Source organism: Mesoplodon bidens (genome assembly GCF_964165515.1).
Source record: "Mesoplodon bidens genome assembly, chromosome: 10".
NCBI lineage: Eukaryota > Metazoa > Chordata > Mammalia > Artiodactyla > Ziphiidae > Mesoplodon > Mesoplodon bidens.
The window spans coordinates 20,902,410-20,921,193 of NC_138172.1; the positions used below are offsets into that span (position 1 = coordinate 20,902,410).

At 37.7% G+C, this 18,784-nt stretch overlaps 1 protein-coding gene across 8 annotated transcripts in view; it reads right to left on the bottom strand.

Moving 5' to 3' along the window:
• Positions 1–18,784, bottom strand: part of MITF (melanocyte inducing transcription factor) — a 227,160-nt gene that overhangs the window by 69,563 nt on the left and 138,813 nt on the right. The gene's annotated exons all lie outside the window — the stretch shown is intronic.

Below are 18,784 nucleotides of genomic sequence, written 5' to 3' on the forward strand. Positions count from 1 at the left end.
TTCTCTTTGTTCTTTGTTGCCTCTCCGCTGCCACAGGGCCTTTGCACAGGTAGTTCTCTCTGCCAAACTGAAATCTATACACTCTTCAGACCACGGGCCAGGTGAATATAGGAAAGCCTTCTCTGACTATATCAAATCCTCCCAGCTCCCATAGCACTGTGCCCTTCTCTTATCTGATACCTGTCGACACTGCAGCTATACATCATTTCTGTGATGATCTGATTAGCACTTGCCTCCTCTGTTAGCAGTGAGATTGACAAGGGCCCATAAAAATCCTCACACCAAGAACAATGCCTGGACATTGCTGGCACTCAATAAAATATATGTTTTTTATATTAACTCCCACTTAATAGCTTTATAAGAATTAGTACAGAATGGTGAATAGCACAAGCTATAAATCAAGTAGATTTGACTTTGCTAGTTTGTTCGTTCATTTATTCATTCAATAAGAGTTTTTCTTTTTTTTTTTATGAGGGCTTACTACATATTGGATACAATGTAAAATGCTCACCATCAGAGGTGAACAAAAGAGATACAATCCCCACTCCGGAAGATTTGAAGCCATGTACAGAGACTAGCAAACTTCTTTTAGAAAGACCCAGAGAGTCAGTATTTTCAGCTTAGTGGGCCATGAATTCTCTGTTGCACTACTTGACCCTCCATCATAGTGTAAAAGCAGCCATGGACCATATGAAAATGAGTAACCATGGTCGTATTCTAATAAAATTTTACAAAATAGGCAATAGGCAGAACCTGGCCTGTGGACATTCTTTGCCAACGCCAGGTGTAAACTGATTTCTTAATCTCTATGTTAATTTTCTTCTATGTAAAATGGATAGAGTATTATGCTTTATTCCTTCTCCTTTTTATCTAGTAAGTTTCCATTCACTTTACCCTTTAATTTTTTTTAACTAATGCTTTCTTATGTCTCCTAAGTCTTCTAGAGCCAATTCTTTCTAATTGATTCCCCCAATTAGTTTGACACCCTCCCTGCCTCCAATCATATTCCTCTAAAACTGATAGATCTCCCACCTCCACCAGCTCCCAGAGATACCCACCTCACCATCCCTGTCCTCCCCTAAAATGAAAATAAATGAACAAACACATGGAAACAAACAAAGACACATGTCATCAGCAGCTACCCAACACCCGCTACATTGGATCCAAGCTCTTCAGGGTCATGTACAGGCCCTTTATCACCTGGTTGCTGCTCACACGACCAGCGTCACCTCCCAAGGCTCCCTCGGTCTCACCTTCTACTATCTTGCATTTCACTGCTTCACACCAGCATCTAGAACGTGCACTGTGGGTTCCTTCCTCTCCTCACGCCTTGCTCCCTTCTCCTAGTCCTTCTGGAATGACCCTACTTGTTGTTCTTCACGGTTCCACTCAACAGGAACCACTCCAGGGATACTTGCCTCACCTGCTGAGGCAGAACTACAGTCCCTCTATGTGCCCACAGCACCACCCCGCAAGGCAGCCCGACTGCCTTCATCGTTGGAGAAGGAAACACTGCAGCGCTCGAAGGCTTTAAGGGCACTAGCTAATATTTGTGCAGGGCTTTCCCACTTGTCCTTCAAGACTCCATGCAAAGGCAACCACCTCAGTGGCTGTGCTGTGTACTTCACATACATTAATTCATTAGATGATCACAACTCTGAAGTGGATTCAGGTGTTTCTGCTCTAACTCCATTTATACAGTCCTGAGAAAATGTCCCGTTCTGCAGAATCACACACTATGTATAACAAGGCATTTAGGAAAGGAGAAGGTTAGGGGCAACCCCTCTAGACCTCTGGATCTTTGTAACCAGAGCGTGAATAACAACCATCAGTATATTCTAATTCAACACCAGCTGGTTAAATTTCTACTGGCATTTGCAGCCAGCTTCACAGGCAGTTTTCAACCCTGAGTCCCCTGCTTCCACCCTTCAAAAGGTAGAACTTGTATGGTAAGTGCTTCTAATGTAGATCATTTCTTTAAAAATTAAAATCTGATCCTGGACATAGCCTTCGTTGTGAGTGCACTGTGTTAATTCAGAGAGAAAGGTCTCTACAGCTCTTCCTCTGCACTCAAATCTTCTGCAGGAGTGGGGCACCATGGAAAGGCAAGCAGTTCTTGAAGCCTAGATGCCACTAAACCTGCAGGAGGGGTGGATGCTTTGTAGATATTTGGCTTATTGTAAAGTCTTCGTCTATGGCTAAGGATTTCTCTTTAAATATCATAAATCTTGCTCTTGACTGCCTCAAACATTTACATGCTGTGGAAAAGGAACAAAAGGAATTCTATGTTACAGCATGAGTTCTTTATTTGCCATTAAGATTGGAGGTGTTCACATTAAAGAAACACACTACACCAGAATAAGACGTACTGATACTATACCCATTTTATAGATGAGGAAACTAAGGTTTAGACTAGAGACTAAATTACCTGCCCAAGATTACCTAATGACAGAGCTGGGATTCAAAGGCAAGCTGTGTAATTCCAGATTTGTGCCTTTAAGGAAAGAGAGAAGGAAAGAAGAAGGAAGGAAGGAAGGAAGGAAAGAAAGGAAGGAGGGAAGGAGGAAGGGAGGGAGGAAAGCAGAAAGCAAAGCAGGGAAGGAGACACGGAGGGAGATTAACATCTACAAAGGTGTACTCCAAGGCGGGAAAAAAGGAAAAATTGAAGAAAAAGGAAAGCCTTTGAGAGAAAACACGTCAGTTCTCTCTCTCTCATTAAAATGAGTATTAGTATGTAAACTAAAGGAAAATTAACAAAAAATATATAGAAGTGAGTCATGTGCTCCCGCCTTCACACTCACTCATCAATCATAAACACCCTTAGCCTCAACCCCTTTTCTTCTTAATAAGGAAAAGAACTAAAAGCTATAGAACATTCTATGACCACAAATTATGTCATAATATGAAATATGAAATAAATTTTCATGTTAGAGATTTAGTAAACCTGAGAATTAAGTATTTAATATGGATTTTAAAATGTCTGCATAAAAAACTCACGGCAGTTTGGTCAACTTCCTCATCATCTATTCCTAATAAGTCTTTGCTCAGTCTCTGCTTAAAAGGTTTTCAGTAAAGTCTCAGAGATGCAATAAGTGATAGCCAGTATTATTAATATTATTATTATCAAAACACACAAAGACAAAATAATAAAACAACTAAATAACAATAAAAGAGGCTTTCCAAACCACCTTTTGCCACCCTCAAGGAGAAACTTAAACTACCGTGGAACTCTAAGCAATATAGATGCTGGATGCTCTTTATCATGACAACTGTTCTGTGTATCTAATATTTAAAACAATCCTAACATTTCTTTCAAGGGCTTTTAAAGTCCTTTGTCCTCTTTATCTTATCATGAATGAAATTTTAGTAATCTGTAGGTGGTCACCTCTCAAGGAAAAAGTACAGACGGTTTACTAAATGTAGGCGGGAACTCTGAGACCAGCTAGTCAGATGGGGAAACTGGGGCCCAGAAAGGCAACTTCTCCAAGGTCATACTACGGGTCCATGCCTGGGCATGGATACTATGCATGGATGCTTGATTTTAGGGCTGTAGTATCAACTGTTAAGTAGTGAACGTTGAAGGGACGTTGAAGTAGTGATAGGCTGAAGGGAATGGCCTTTTGTCTTATCTCAAGATAGTATGTATCATGGAAATAAGATAAATGATTTAATAGCAAAAATAAGGTCAGCAAGTAGTTACTAGTGAGTACAGAATACTCAAAGTGACACGTTTCTGAAATGTAAAAACTAAAAAAAGATCAAAAGTTCATATAAATTACAAGCAATAGGAGTTGGGCAGTAGGATCTTAAACTAGAAAAAAAAAAAAGGGCAGATCATGTAAAGAAGAAGTCAGGTAATCCCAGTGCATATGAGTCAAAGCACTTGCAGACTATATAAAAATAATTATGCAATTTGGTTAGCGATGAAAACTTTCTGAACATAGATAATGATCCCTATCACTTGACTGGCTCTACAAAGTGGGCCCTGGGGCTCGGAGATGAGAGGCTGTGGTTAAATGTACTTTGAATCTCTAATTGCCTAAAAATAATAATGCTTACAAAAGTGAACAGCTAATAAAATTGCATATGGTCACTTGTTTTTAACCAGAGTTCCAGATCCAAAATTGTTGATTCCCAACCTATAAGGTAAGGTTTAATTTCAGAATCAGAGCATTCTGACAGCCTCTGACACCTATTAATGTTTCTTGAAAATTAGCCCCAATTTTTACCATTTTCCTCAGAGTTTTCTATAGGTAGGGATTTATTTAATTGTTGCCTAATTTGGCCGTACATCATCAAAACAAATTCTAAGAATTTTAAGTAATGGGTATAATTTGGGGAGAAGTTAAAAACTGTGGCCAAGCCTCCCACTCCCCCCCTCCAAAAAAAAAAGTCACTGTTAAGGGAAACTGCATAGTCAGGTGATTTTTAAGAATAAAAATTCCTTGCTGCTGAAATGTAACTCAATAATCATTGGTTAAATGAATCTTTATATATTCCATACACATCTAGAGCAATTAATTCTGGATTGTATGCAGAATCAAATTCCCTCACCTTTTGCCAAAACATTAACGTTTTGATCATTTCTCAAGAACCCATTGTGTGGTTCAATCATCATGGACTTGGTGTGTGACTCTGGTTGAAATGCTGATGGCAGTGATCAACATGAACAAGTATTGTGCTAGACACAGGGCTAAGTGCTTTGCAAGCATCATGTCACTTATTTCTCATAGTAACCCTTTGAGCTAGGGACTTTTATTACCCTTGTCATGCAGACAAGGGCACTGAGGTTCAGAAAGGATTTGGGCACTGCGCATCCTACTCTAGAGCTTATGCCCTTAAACATGTATGCTGCAACCAGAGGGCAGGTGTGACACCTAATCAGACACCTAGGGGCAAGAGTTTTTGAATGAATTTTAATTGAAAAGTGGAAACCCTAACAGAAGAGCAAAGTAGGTCTAGGGAACAAGGTTCATGATCAGGGCAGAAGTTCACAAGAGGCATCTTTTGAGTTATTTCTGATTTTCTTCTCTTACTAGGAGGGAGGTAAGAAGATAATCCATGTCTTCTGGTGGAAGAAAAGGGCACTTTATGGCTCCTATGTGAGCCATGCCTCTTCTAAGGCTGTACTTGGGTCCGCATGTTGGGTGTGCAAATTAAGGACTCCAGCATCAAAAAGAGTTGGTCTTGCCATAGAGCTTCCAAAAATGAACATTTGTTTTATTCCAACCCGGGGGCAAGCTGGCCTCATGCACTGGATATACTGCCTTCCAGCAGAAAACTAATACTGAAAAAGAAAAAGAAAAAAAAACACTTTCTGTTGATGTCAATGCCCCAGTGTAAAAGGGCAAGCCAAGACTATGGCCACTTCAGTTAAGACCTTTGATGTCAGAGACTGACCATCAAGGGTCTGCTGCTTGCAAAATGATAGATGTTAGGCTCCCTGGGACTCTGAAAAGGGCATTCTGTGTTACCATTAACTAAATCCAATTTGAAAAAGAGGAAAGTAGATTCTAGAAGTAGAACTGAAATAACACTTGATAGTTTAAGAAAAAGTTTCCTAAAAAGAAGTAGCTCTTAACCTTTTTTATAAGTCAACTATTTCCAGGCCCTGTTTGATTAGGATTTGTGCTTTTAGTTTTTGTTGATTAAGAAAATGTGTAAAGATAAGGAATAAAATGAAATATATGGCCTTGGTATTAATTTGTACTTTGTTCATTGCAACAGCATCAACATTTATTTGAAAAAGAGATGTATATGTAAGTAAGGTGGATATTTAATTTATAAATGTTTGTGGACAAATGGATTCATTGATCCCTCAGAGTTCCTACAAAGGCACAGGGGTTCCTGTGACTTAAAGTGGGAACTACTGTATAATTTTAGTTTATTGTTTTATCCCCAACTCATCTCCCCAAGATTTGGCAGGATCAATCTATTTTTATCAACTTTGCATAAGCATCTGCGTATAACGAGATGTACCAAAAGACTCTAAAAAGCTATTGGATATTTTGCAACTTCCACTGATCAATTTTACCTGAAAGCAACATTTCCTTTGCTTGTCTTCCTCACCCCCCTCTCCTCAAACAAAGTGCCTACCAATTGTACCACTGTTGGAGATTTCCATAACTCTTTATATGTTTACTTTAGGTCTAAGAGGTTGACCTTATTTGCACTAGCATTTCCAAATTTTACTTACGTTTCTTATAAATTAACTTCCAGGTTTCTACAACACTGATTCTCAAACATGAGCCTGCATTAGAATCTTCCAGAGGGCTGCCTAAGACAAATTAATGGGCTCCACCCCCAGGGTTTCTGGCTCAGTAGGTTTGAGGAGAACCCAGGGAATTTGCATTTGTAAAGAGCTCCCAGGTAATGCAGGGGCTGCAGGCCCCAGACCACATTTTGAGAACCACTGAGCTACAGAAAACGTTCCCAGAAACACCTTTTGGAGTTAAGTTCTACACACCTAAGCTTCAGGTCAAGCTGAATGAGGATTTTACATCACAATTAAATGTCCTTCCAGAATGTTCTGTCTTTCCTCCCCCGTCTATGTCAGTGGTCCTAAGTGTCAGTATAAATGCGCACAATGTCTCATACTCTTAACGTTGTATTATGAATTCTATCAATGTTATGCCAATTAATGAGTTGAAAAAATTCTTTAGGTATATGATTTTAATATAAATTTGGAAAGCTACTGGGAAAATTGAAATCAAGTTTACAATGGTGTGCATATTTATTAACTTATATTATTATTATTATTTTTTTAATTTTTTTTTTTTGCGGTACGCGGGCCTCTCACCGTTGTGGCCTCTCCCGCCGCGGAGCACAGGCTCCGGACGCGCAGGCCCAGCGGCCATGGCTCACGGGTCCAGCCGCTCAGCGGCATGTGGGATCTTCCCGGACCGGGGCACGAACCCGTGTCCCCTGCATCGGCAGGCAGACTCCCAACCACTGTGCCACCAGGGAAGCCCAACTTATATTATTTTTAAGATGATAATAAAATAAGTAATAAACATCGAGAAAATATGTAACTCCAAACTCAGGAAATCATAAAATCTAACAATAGAAAGATTTTTCTTTCTGGAACTTATGGCATGGTTAATATTTTTACTCCCTTGGTTTTCTCCCTTGTTGTAACTGAACAAAAATGCAACTCTATAGGCTCTTAGTGTTTATATGAAGAACACATTAAATCTTTCATAGTTTACTGATTCTAGTATAATCAACTCATTGTTTGCATTAAGAATGACAAGGTATCTAATAAAATATAAATGTCATTTTAGGTGTACTATTTCCGGTTTAATAAGTGGTCAAAAACTAGTATAAAACAGAAAATTAGGTGCTTGGGAAATTAGCAGCTGTGCTGAAAATTCCTAAAAATGTACTGCAAGTTAACTGAGGGAAGAAATTGCCTTAGCACCATTAGCACCAATAAAAATTATATATAAAACTCCTTTAAAAAAGTAGGTTTCAATGTCCAACATGTTCGTTCAGCTACTTTGAATACACATTTAAAGGAGAACTAGGATTAACTGATCTCCTTTTCCTTCAATGTCTTTTTTGCACAACGAACATTGATGAGATGCTTATATGTTCCTGAGGCTTTAGTCATCTTTAACACGCTGCACAGGTGCTATTTAAGTGAGATATGTGTAGGTTTGAGAAGAAACTGGATTGAGAGTATGAGTAAGATGTGTGACTAACGAGTTAAGAGCTGTCACTGCTCAGGCCTGAATGGAAGTCTGTTGGCAGAGGTGGGTCCAAATGCCACATTACCAAGGGTGACTCTGCTGTGCTCTCCTGGGAAAGGGTGTTTTGACAGGAAATATTAACCATACATAAGATATGTCAACTAACCTGGGCTCCAAAGGGTTGTGACAAAGAAAATAATGACTAAAAAATTTTGGGTCTTCTTTGGTAGGGAGGAAGGCAGTAGGAAAGCAGTCGTGTTGGGTAGGTATAATGGCAGCAAATGAAGATGGGAATTTGGATTTGATAATAATAACTACTATATTTATATTTTTCATTATTAACAACAACAAAGCAGAATCCTTTACTGAGCACTTTCCATCAACCCAGCATTGTGCTAAATGCTTTTGATCTGTGCTAATATAGAGGCCATAGGTTACATGTGCTACTGAGCCCTGGAAATGTGGCCAGTGTGACTGAGGAAATGAACTTCTTACTTCATTTAAACTTGAATTTAAAGACTTATACTCAACCTAGTTATTGGAAGTCTTTTAAATGTGTTTGAAACAATCTGATAGGTAGATATGAATCTACCTTTTCAACTGTAAATCTCATAACATCTAAACACAGATTGAGTAATTCAATGAAAATTTAGAATCCAAATGGAGATGTTCCTATAGGTGTAAAATACATACCTGAGTTTGGAGACTTAGTATGAAAGACTTAATATGGAAAAAATAGAGAATGCAAAAACTTGGTAATTCTTGCATTGATTACATATTGAAATGACATTTTGGATATACTGAATTAAATAAAATACATTGTTAAAACTGATTTTGCCTGTTTCTTTTTACTGTTTTTAATGTGACTAACTAGAAAATTTAAATTTAGATATGTGGCTCACATTCTATTTCTATTGGATAGTGCTGCTTTACATGAATTATCTCATTTAACCCTCACAAAAATTCTCCAGGCCAGACACTCTTACCTCCATTTCACAGATGAGGACACTGAGAACCAGAAAGAACAGGAAATGTGCCTAAGGTCACCCAGTTAAGTATTGGAGACTATCTGCTTCATACGCTCCAATTCTGAGTCATCTAATCTAATCCCAGGTTTTTCAACAAGGATGCTGATTATGGTTGCACCTCAAAGCATAATGAAGCACACATCAGTGGGCATTAAGGGGAATTTGGCATCCAAAGAATAATTTAGTGCAGTGTTTGGATACCAAGGCTACAAGGCTGAAGTCATAAGGTTCTGTACTTCTCATAAATTCAATCTTTTAAGATTAACCTGGCTGTCATTAATATCACCAAACACTTAATGCAGGAGGACCAAAGGCCATCACGACAGCCTGTCTTACCAGACAAAGGATTCAAATTAAATTCCATCAAATCACACTGAGTCAATACACTTTGACAAGCACCTCACATCCAAAACCTCCAAGAGCTTGGAATTTTTTTTTCTCTAATTTTCTCCCCCTTTTTCTTCACCAAGAGACAAAAGAAAGCCCAAGAAAATGCTGAATGGGGTAAAAGAAAATGCAACAAAGTTAATAGGGGACTATAGATGCCCTTCAGAATTTGTAAAAACACAAAAACAAGAGGGCGCGTTTCCATCGCTGCACAATATTGCTTTTGTTTAAGAGCCAAGTCTCAGTCTTGAAACGTGTTGGTAATAAATCAGCAGGAATTATTTTAAATCAACCGGTTTTATGAAATAAGCCAAGAGTTGAAAGAGGCAGGACTAATTACCAACATTCCTTGATGAATTACTTAGCGGCGTGTGCTAAGTCAATGTGCGACTACGTCTTGATCCCCAATTTTATCCCGTACTTATTTCCCAGGAGGTAAAAAGAACATGTGGCTAATTAAGGCACCGATTTCCACAGCCAGAAGTACTCAAGGTAAGATTCCTTTTGAAAAAAGGAAAAGGTTCTTTGCCTGGTACTTATTAATCTAATTTTTACTACTTCACTAGAAAAACAGAGCTAATCTTGTCACCTTTAGGCAGTCTGAACTACCATGCAGTGTTCTGAAAAAATGTTACATATTTGTAATTTAGCCAATAAGAATTTCTTAAGCCTTTCCTAACCAGCAGGAATGTCTCTGGTTTGTCACTTCTAATTAAGTCTCAACAAAATTTCTAGCTCCTAAATTTTAATTATACGAAACTCAGGGCCAACAGGGGAGATTACAACAAAGCTATGCCTGGTGGTAAGGTAGTAGAAATCTGAATTTTGCTTTTCACGTTGGGCCTCTTAACAACTTTTAAAAGTTATTCACATAAGAACCTGCTGTATAAAAAAATAAATTAAATTCAAAAAAAAGTTATTCATAACCTGGTGATTCAAATCCTTTTATTCATTTTAATTTTCAGGACCCTTACACCTTGTTATCTTTCCTTTAAGGAAGACCATTAGACTTACATAATGTGCACACATCTAGTAAACTCACGTGATGGAAGAGTTCGGCTGTTCAAAAGAGTTACAGGTGAAAAAAACTTTGCTAAGACTCCTAATAAAATGCATTAAGAGATGCCCATTTAATTATATGAAAAATGTACGCATATGCTCTCCTGGTTAAAAAAATAAAATAAAGCCTTTGACCACCACCATCTCCAATCCCCAAACCCATTCCAGAGGTAATGAGTAAGAACCGTTTGGTATAGATTCATCTAGGTCCTTTTCTAGAATGTTCTCTAGTTTTTAAAACAGTGATTACAACAGTTCTTTTTCTAGAACCATTCTCTACTTTAATAACCTTCTATTTTATCTGCTCCAATTTGGATTCATCTCATTTTTGCAAACTATAAATTAATAGGCAAAAACATCTAACTTTATAAACGAGGTCTAAAAGACTAGTGTATTGCTGGGAGCTAAATTTTCCTTAAAGTTTAGACTGATGCTCAAAGAAGTCAATAACAAGAGACATATTCAGGGCAAGAGCCAATATACTAGTACTGATTGCAGCTCTAACCTTGTGCAAAGCCACTGTACTACTTTACATATTTTTAAACACAGATCCCACCCACTTATTTTAGTAGAGCAATGTTAAAATTAGATTTTGCTTACACATGTCCACAATCTCTATTGTTCAAGAGCATACCTACAGAAGGTGGTCTTTCAAATCTAAGTCCTTCTTTTAATTGTTGGGATTGTGTAGGTAACATTGTGAAGAAGATTCATGACCTTTTCATACATTAATATTAGATTTATGACAGCTGACATTATTAACTTAGAAGCAAACAGAAAAAAGAACCAGAACTAATAAAGTTCCAGCTTTAAGTGCTAAAATACAGCAAAAGTTATAATACATACTACAGTGGGGCAGGGCAAGAAAAACTCTAACGCAACCATAATCTCAGGAGAAAATTCATATTAAAAAACATGTGCTAAGTCTACCAAATTGAGTATTTTAAAAATCATTTACAACAATGCAAATGTATTATTGAAATGTATAGAACTATAAGGCATATGAATTGTAATAGCCTGGGCCAATAGGATTTCTAGAACATAAGTCATCTTGAGTTATGATTTTTGGATGTTGTTACAGAAACTCACTGTAGTGCTTTTTGACCAATAATGATGACTATAACTAAACCATAAATTACCATAGTGGTCAATGTGGCTAGGCGGTCTTTTTATACAGCAAGAACGCATCCAGGTCTTCCATCTGGCATATCGTGGAGACTCAGGGATACACTTTAATTATTCAATATGGATGGCCCCTTACTAATTTCAAATGCTTAAGATCAAGTATCCTTCCATTAAGCCTGTGAGACTCCTCTGTAGTTTCTCTTCGACCTCCCACTTTGCTCTACCATAGTCTGTTACTGGTGATTTTTTTAGAAATGTTTAGAGGCTATCTTTGAGCTATGTAGAAAACATAGAGGAAGCAGGGTATGTGGTTATAAGTAAATAAAGTAGGCTGAGGAGTCTAACTGTGTGACTTCAGTGACTTATCTCTCTCTATGCATCTTCCTGCGGAAGATCAGGCTTATTGTACTTATCTCACAGGGCTTCTAGAGGGATACATAAAACAAAAGATATGAAGGGTTCAGCTTACAACCTAACACAGCCAGTAATTAATGTCTGTGCAGTCATCACCTGTCCTCCTCAAAGTTGCTTTAGGTAGTACCACAGTCATACCAGTAATTCCTATAAAAATTTTAAGCTATGGCCTGAAGATCTGTAATAAACATTTGCTACAGGTCCCAGGTTACCATGTCAGTTGAGAAACTAAACACTGCTACTTCTGCCTCCTAAAGTTTCTCAGGTCATTCACTCTAGGAGAGGAACTACCACCAATGGTTATGAAATTGGGGCCACGGAGTCCAACTGAGTGAGTTCAAATCCTGACTGTACCATTTGCTTCATCGACTTCCAATGAGCTACTGGACCCCTTCGCCTCAGTTTCCACATCTGTGAAATGGGGACATTAGTAATAACTGCCCAGTGCTGGACATGCCAACCATGACTACTATTCTAACAGTTCTCTAGGAGGTACAGACTAGCTGGAAGGCAGGTGGCACATCTATAAGAGCCTAAGTGTTCTCTAAACACAACACAAAGAGAGGAGTTAAAGATTCAGCATAGAAACAGGAATGTTTCTCAAGTCTTTATTTTTCCATCATCACCTCCCCTAAGCAGCCTCCTTAGACCTTTTTTTTTTTCCCCTAACTACCTCTCCCCTCATCCCCAACCACAGGAAATTGTAACAGGTACATATACTGTATATCTGCTTATGTAATATGGCCCTTTAGAGGATCAGAAACCATTACATCTTACATTTTTTTGGCCTTCAAGAGCCAATTTTTGCACCCCTGGGGGACAATAACCCCTGTTAAGACCGCATGTGCTATGGGTCACACATATTCTTCAATGTGATGTTCTTTTCATCACACTAGAAAGAAATTACCATTTAAAGCCAGATAAAAACAGGCTCACTCCAATTTTCAGTCCTCACTCCTAGGCCTCAGACCTTAGTACTCTCCTTGAGATGCTACCCTGACCTCCAGTTATAGGATTATGAGAACTGTGTAAATGAGAAGAGACTGCGCCTATCAGTATGGCTTCTTTTAACAACAGAAAAAGAGAAGGTGAGCAGCTGCTCCTCATGTAAACCCACAAGGTGACTTCAGTGATGGCAAAGTAGCTCTTTGAGAAGATAATAAAGATCCTCGTCCCTAAAGAGAAGGTGACCCTCCTAAACCTGCATGGCTCAGGTGTCCACTGACAACAGCGGACCCAATCCACTACCTGAGGAGATCACACCACCTCGATTCTATGGTACCCCTTGGCCACATAAAAATGGCCATGTGCTCATAGTGGGAGAAATCATTTCCAGTTTGTGTGCCAATATTAACAAGTGAACATGGAATTACAGCTGATGTTTCAATGTTTCCAGAAAAGTGGAATTAATTCATAGGCTTAGCTATGTCAAGGCTGACTTTTTTTTTTTTTTTGCGGTACGCAGGCCTCTCACTGTTGTGGCCTCTCCCGTTGCGGAGCACAGCCTCCGGACGCGCAGGCTCAGCGGCCATGGCTCACGGGCCCAGCCGCTCCGCGGCATGTGGGATCTTCCCGGACCGGGGCATGAACCCACGTCTCCTGCATCGGCAGGCGGACTCTCAACCACTGTGCCACCAGGGAAGCCCAAGGTTGGCTATTTTGTTTTAGATAGTTGCTCCCCACAGGGCTGCTCTCTCAAGTGGACCAGGCCTAAAAATCTAAGCAAAGATGACTTTCTTCAGCCAGCATTTCATTACTAGTTCCTAGTTACTAAAAGCAGTGCTGGAAGAAAAAGACGTCTGAAACTAATCAATGCACATTTACTGAGATGCGTGCCCTACTTAGCCTGGGTTAAGTTAGAGTTAGATTTCACCAATGTAAGACAACTCTACGGAGTATTTTCTTGGGACAGCCCTGAGATGACTAACCCCTTACCCACGGAGGTATGCATTCCCATTTGCATGGGAAGCAAATGGGCCACCGGTTGCTGCCCAGGCAAACTGGCGCACACTTATACCACCAGAATGATCTAAGTGTTTCCAATACACAGGGTAAGAAGTTTCCATTCTGCCTAAGGAGCAGGGAGTTTAAGGCAATATTCTCAGAAGTACAGACAACCCAGAAAGAGAAGAAACTACTTCTTTCATGGCATCGGAAAAGGTGAACAAAGAAAGATAGGGTTTACGTCTACCTGATCTAAACTGCCTAATACATTTGTTCAGACCTCGCTCCCACAAAAGGGAACTGTAAGTTGGAAAGCAGCAGAAGTCAGGAAGGCAGCACCCTAAACTGTTAACAGCAGCTTCCCTCTTAGGAGCTCAAGAAAGGGAAGAGGCAGAGGAAGGGAGGAAGAGTGTCCTGCTGGATTCTCCTTCCACACTGCTTAAATCGGTCCCAAGTTAACAAGCATTGTCTATAATTTTTATTTTATTTTGTTAATTGGAGTATAGATGATTTACAATGTGTTAGCTTCAGGTGTACAGCAAAGTGAATCAGTTATACATATATCCACTCTTTTTTAGATTCTTTTCCCATATAGGTCATTACAGAGTATTGAGTGGAGTTCCAATAAAAATAAGTTTTAAAGGGAAAGAAAATTACCTTATATGTGACACTGAACACATCAAAGTAATACGACCGAGAGATTCAAAGACCCTATAGGGAAACAAGGTCTCTAGGAAGATGAAAAGATGTTTGTGGAACATGGAGACTGAATCCCTTTGTCCCCAAGAGAAGATGAGCCCTTGTAAACACCGTGTTTGATTCAAAAACAAAAGGACACTGAAGTTTATAAACAATCCTGAAATCAAAGCTCACTGAATGTTTGTGTAAATCACACTGACTGGTAACAGAAATATATGATGGCCCATGGCCTATGAGATTAGAAGACTACTCAGATGTCCTTTCTTATGGGGTCAGCACCTCCAGCAAGGTTCCCTAACTAAGGGGACCAAGGCAAGCCGATCTGAGACATGCTGCATCTGTTCTTGCTTCTTTTGGCCAATGTGATGCTATCAAGGTTCTGTATTCCTGACTAAACCTGGAAGAAAATCAAATGCATAATGGGGTGTGGGAGCCATCCCTTCTTCTAATTTGTAACCCACCAACTGACCTGTAACTCCACACACCTTCTTCCTATTTCTGTATTATACCTAAAGCATAACCCACACCTTGACAATTCAACATCAGGTAGATTTCATAAATTACAGAGAAAGGCCAGCAATTCAATCACCCACCCTTTCCCTCATCAGTGAAATCTCATGGAATGTTGGTTGTCGGACATGGTGACAAGAAAACAGGATATCCAACCATCCTGACTTGTTAGAATCACCATCTAAATGGGATGCCACACCATGAGACAACCACCCAATAAATGCCAACATAAGTTTAGTTTACAATATAGAGGGCCCTGGCAAAATGTGTTTCGGTATCTGATGAACAGCAAGCATCCTTTCTCACTCTGCAGTCATCTGCCTAATTCCTTGGATTACCTGAGATGATTTGGAAAAAAGGAAAAATTTAAAAATAAATTCCTTCAAACTACTTAAAAGAAAATATCCTAAAATTACCAAAATTACATAATTTTTTCTTTTAAATTCATCTAAGCTTTCTCCTCAGGAGAAAGAAAAATTCAATATACAATTTACTCCAGAGAAAACACCTTGCCTTTAAATTTTTCAATTCCAAGGCGAAGAAAGGAAGGAAGGGAAGTAGAGAGGGAAATCCTTTGCAATTTCCCATATATTTCTAAACAGAGAAATGTTTTCAAACTATACACTAAGGTTTTCAAGGTATACACTGTCAGAGTCCATGCAGGGGGAGGAATTCTGATGAACCTGCCAGTCCAAGATTAGAGCAACCAGGTGTTTCTATATTCAATCAGAGCTACAGAGATGAGACAGTGAAAATGCGTGCTTGATGGCTGTGCGGACAAAAATGCAGTGGTTACTATGTGGTGCTTCTTCAGCCACGAGACCTCACAGGTGTCCACAAGGCCTTTCCCTGGTTCCTCTGTTTTTGTCTGAAAGAAGCTATAGATCAAATTTCAAACCTCAGGCTTGCAAGTCAAAAACCCACCTGTGGAAGAAACCGCTTCCATTAATGGTTCTTAATGACATACTTTGTTCATTTGCAGTTTGACATACAGAGTCTGTTCACTACTGTGGAAAATGCATTATGCACTCCAGGAACTGGTTCATTGACGACAAAGAAGCATCCTTAAATTACAATGCCCAATTGAATAGGGCTGTTATTAAGAAACCTAAAGGATATCTCCAATATGTAAATACATAGCAATACGATTAATCATTCCATATCGCCTAACATAAAAATCAATAGTATGAATAAAGCCATAAATTAATTAAATCAATGTAGAAACCAGAGGCTAATCCTGCAAAGCTTCATGAATTTATAGGCTGAACGACGACCATGTGAGGAATAAGTAATGCGAATTTCCAATCCCTATGAATTCCAAAGATTAGTCCTAAATTTACTAGAAGCTGTCAACAATTTAAAACATGTTTTATAAAGCTTCATATTTTAAGCATAACTCTACAAAAGAAAAGGGATTAACCAGAAAATACTAATTTAGCTTTTCAAAATCAGTCATTCAACCCACTGGCAGCAAAATGTTGGTAACGTGAGTTTGTGTGTGTGATTTTCTATCAAGTTCTTGCAAACCAGTGGGAGAAGGAGAGGTCTGCACACGCTAGCATGTCTGACTGTACACAGTTACCTCCACTGAGAAGCAGGTATGTTCTATTTCAGCAATTTAAATCTTTAAAAATTAAATGATGAATTTACTCAGAGTATACTATTAGAAAGGATATTTATTCTAAATAATCTGTATCATTATATATAAATTAGTACATTCAGTGTTATGCCTTGAAAATGTATATTCATAGAAAAATGGGCCAAGATTAAGCAAATTAGCTGTTTTTCTATTAACCATTTACTTCATAATAATATGCTTATGATTTAAAAACTATAAAAGAGAAAAGAAAAAAACATTTCTCTCACTTACCTTTCCGTAATAAATAATTCATAATATTTTCATACATAAAACTTTTGAAAATATGCAAAGTATTTTCATAAAGTACTAAGTATTTGAAGTATTTGAAGTAATCATTTATGATACTCTCCTTTAAAATGTAACTTGAATCTCTTAGAATGCCATCTTATATGAAATCATATATTTTTATTTGATCTTCCACCTACCTAAGGATACTAAAATCTGTCTAAATAGCTACCAAACCTATCTGCATTGCTATGCCTACACTTCTTTCTTTTCATTTATATGACACACTTCACTACTTTATATAAATGAAGTATAAAAATGCACAAGTTAAACAGAGATTAAACTAATTCAGTATGAAATATAAATTTACCACTTGTTCATTTTTATTTAGATTAGGTCTCCCAGTTCTAACAATTTATTCATGCTTTAACTTAGGACATATTTCTGGCATAACTAAATTGAGGGTTGCAGCTAAGGCCAGTGTTACCAGGACATAGTAACATATAAGGAAAAACAGGAATATTATTCAAACCAATTAGTATAGATTTAAATTTTAATCATTCCATGATATTACATATTCTAGGTAATAAAAACTTTTTAAAACGATGTCCCTTTTTAAAATGATATGGAAATGATTTTTCAACATATTTGGGTAATTTCTCTTCCACTGAATATAACTGCCTTAATAGGAATATAGATTTCAGCTAATATATTTTAATATAATATCAAGAATTACCTTTGAATTAGACATAAACCACTACTAACACAAGTCCGTGTCATCTCTTCCAAAATTTGTCCTTCAGGTTAAAAAAACAGACTATTATAGTAAGTAAAACAGACATATTTCTCCACATTTTATTTTATTATTACTTAATTCATACAACTTTAAACAATCTAAGGTATAGGCAAAACAATTATGATTCTTGTGAACACCAGACAACTTAAATATTAAATAAATCTTAGATCTGTAAAAACCTAGTGACTGTCAATTTTCACCCAAGCAGAACAGAAAGATTTAATGTAAAATCTATTTCCAAGAGAAAACCTTGCCTTTACTTGGCGGGGAGGGAGGATAGGGTTATGCATGAAATACCCATTAATTGTGGCAATATCCAGAACTTCAATCACAATAGAGTAAAATTTTATGCTAAACCATTTGGATCTTTTCCACCCTAACAGAATTTTAATTGGTTTCTCTATGAAAGAGTTTCAGTACTTCATCACTACGTTTTAAGAGTTTCTGCAAATAAGAAAACAACTGACTTAAAATTTGTTTTTAAAGAATCCCTTTCCTACTTCCTGGTAAGAATCATAGACTGCTTCCCAATTAAAACACAGCATCCTCTCTATTTGCTTTCATAGTAAACTTTAAAAAGTGGGAGATGTCCTTTTTCTGAGCACAGAAATGAATACAATGCCCAACAATCAATCACCGGCTGGTGAAGTTCACATTGTTTAATGAACAGTAATACTTGGGACACTTCCGAATGAAATAATTAGGTGATGGGATTAAAAATATTAAAAAATAAGGAAGTCCCCTTACTTTTCTTTTAACTTTACTTGCATCAGTCACATTTAAGAGTTGGAATGTTTATCTTTTTTTTTGTTTTTATTATTTTATTTTATTTTTCAATACTCTTTTTAAAACAAACATTTGACGTAACAAACATCTAAATAATGTGCTATATCTTTCTAAATTTAAATAATAAAAATATGTACTGCCAATTTGACTTAAGACACATTTTTCTTCATTAGTAAGATTGCTCAATTTGCTTTTTTTCTCAAATTTTAATTTTTTAAATAGCACTCTGTTGAAATGATAATGAAAAATTCAATCTAACCTAATTTCTTTTTTTTTTTAACATCTTGGAATGTTTATCTTTAAACAAGGAGTAACTCCCAATGTGATGTGCAGGACCCGTGTGTGAGATGGAATTCTATTCTTAGACTCGTTACAATTTCCCGTGGTAATTAGGAAGCTATATGTCCCCAACAGAATGATGCTAACAAGCTCCTGCAGTTTCTACTCTAGCAAGAAATCAAAGAGACCCAAAACAGACAAC